Raw genomic sequence first — 2,718 nt, forward strand, 5'->3', positions numbered from 1 at the left:
TCATGTATGATATTCTTGATGTCATCCCACAACTCTTCTGGTCTTCGGTCTTTAGTGTCCAATTCATCAAATCTGTTCTTCAGATGATCTCCAAATTCAGGAGGGATAAATTCAAGATCATATTTTGGCTCTCGTAGATTTGTTTTCATTTTCTTCAGCTTTAATTTGAATTTGCATATCAGTAATTGATCGTCTGTTCCACAGTCTGCACCTGGTCTTGTCTTCACTGATGATATGGAGCTTTTCCATCTTCTCTTTCCACAGATAGTAGGAGATTTTAATATACCACTCTCAAAATACGATAGAACAACCGAAAAGAAGTTCGACAAAGACACAGAGGCACTAAATAACACAAACAAGTTGACCTCATAGATGTGTACAGAGCGTTCATCCCAACAAGAGCACAGTGCACATTCTTTTCCAGTACATATGGAACATTCTCCAGAACAGACCATGAGTTAGTCCACAAAACAAGTCTCCATAAATTTACAAACATCAAAATATAAACGAGGTATCATCTCAGATCACAATACAATAAATTTAGAAATCAGCAATAGGAAACCTAAGGAAATAAATTCTAATACCTGAAAACTGAATATCACCCTACTTAAAAGCTACTGGATAGTAGAACAAATAAAAGGTGAATTTACAAAATTCCTAGAAACAAATGAGATTGTAAACACAAAATACCAAAATCTATGTGAAATGGCAAAAACAGTATTGAGAGGACAATTTATTACCATACATGCACACATCCAAAAAGAAGAAAGAACCAAATTAACACATTAACAGAAGATCCCCAACAACTAGGAACAGACTGGAAAAATAAACCTAAAGCCATCAATAGAAAATAAATAAAGATTACAGCAGAAATAAATAAGATAGAAAACAGAAAAAAAAAAAAAAAAAAAAAAACTCAACAGGACAAAAAGCTGGTTCTTTAACAGGATTAATAAAATTGGCACACCTAACAAAAGAAAAGAGGGAGTAGACACAAACAAAATGCACAGAAAACCACAGGGATGATGTCACAACAGAACCAATGGAAATAAAAAAGGATAATAACAGAATACTATGAAGACTTATACTCCAAAAAATTTGAAAACTTAGAAGACATGGATACATTTTTAGATAAACACGACCTACCTAAACTTACACAAAGTGAAGTAGATAATTTGAAGGAGCTCTGGTAGCGTAGTGGTTATGAATCGGGCTGTGAATCACAAGGTCAGCAGTTCGAAACTACCAGCTGTTCCGTGTGAGAAAGATGAGGCTTTCTGCTCCCGTAAAGATTTGCAGTCTCGGAAACCCTGGACAGGGTCACTATGAGTCAGAACCGACTCCACAGCACATAACAACAACAACAACAACAACAACAACAACATAACAAAAGAATAAATCAGTTTGCCAAGGAAATCCCAACCAAACATAGTGCAGGAGCACACAGCTTCTCTGGTGAGATTTATCAAACATTCAGGAAAATCTGTCACCGATTCTACTCAAATTATATTAGAAAATAGAAATGGATGTAAAACATCCTAATATATTTTATGAAGCAAGCATAACCCTCAAACCAAAACCAAGGAAGGATATCACTAAGGAAGAAAATTATAAACCAATATCCCTCATGAACATTGATTCAAAATTCTGAACAATATCCTAGTCAAGAGAATTTAACAACACATCAAAAAAAATAATACATCATAACCAATTGGAATTTATATCAGGGATGAAAGGATGATTCAATATTAGAAAAACAAATACTGTAAACCACCATACAAATAAAAAAAGGGAAAGAACCAAATGATCATATCAATGTTGCATAAAAAGCATTTAACAAAATCCAACATTCATTCCTGATAAACACACTCAACTAAGTTGGAATTGAAGGGACATTCCTCAATATAATTACGAGTGTACATACAAAACCAACAGAAAATATCACTCTCAATGGAGAGAAACTGAGGGCTATCCCTTTGCAAAGAGGAACCAGACAAGAATGCCCTTTCTCACCACTCCTATTTAATATTGTGCTGGAAGTCTTAGCCAGAGCTATAAGGCAAGATAGGAAAATTAAAGGCATCCAAATTGACAAAGAAATAAAACTCTTTGTGTTTGCAGATAATATGACTTTATTAACAACAACATACATAGAAATTCCAAAACTTAGCAAAGAAAACCTACCAGAACACATTACAAGATTTAGCAGAGTGGCAGTGTGCAGGATCTAGGCACAAACATTACTTGGATTATTCTATATTAATAATGACATTGCTGAAAAGGAAATTAGGAAAACAATACCATTTGCAATAGCCACCCAAAGGATGAAATATTTAGAAATAAATCTAACCAGAGAAACAAAGGACCTATACAAATAAAACAACAAAACACTACTACAAGAAACTAAAAATGGAAGGTTATACCATGTTCCTGGATAGGAAGACTTAGCATTGGAAAATGTCAATACTACCCAAAGCAATCTACAGATATAGTGCAATCCCAATTCAGATTCCAATGATATTCTTTAAAGAGATTATCAGGTGCCATCGAGTCGGAATCGACTCCTAGCGACCCCATGCACAGCAGAACGAAACAATGTCCGATCCTGGGCCAACCTCACTACCGCTGCCACACTTGAGTCCATTAATGATGCCACCTGGCTGATCCATCTCGTTGGGGGGTCTTCCTCTTTTTCTCTGACCCTCCACCCTACCCAGC

Source organism: Chrysochloris asiatica, unplaced genomic scaffold (genome assembly GCF_000296735.1).
Source record: "Chrysochloris asiatica unplaced genomic scaffold, ChrAsi1.0 scaffold00152, whole genome shotgun sequence".
NCBI lineage: Eukaryota > Metazoa > Chordata > Mammalia > Afrosoricida > Chrysochloridae > Chrysochloris > Chrysochloris asiatica.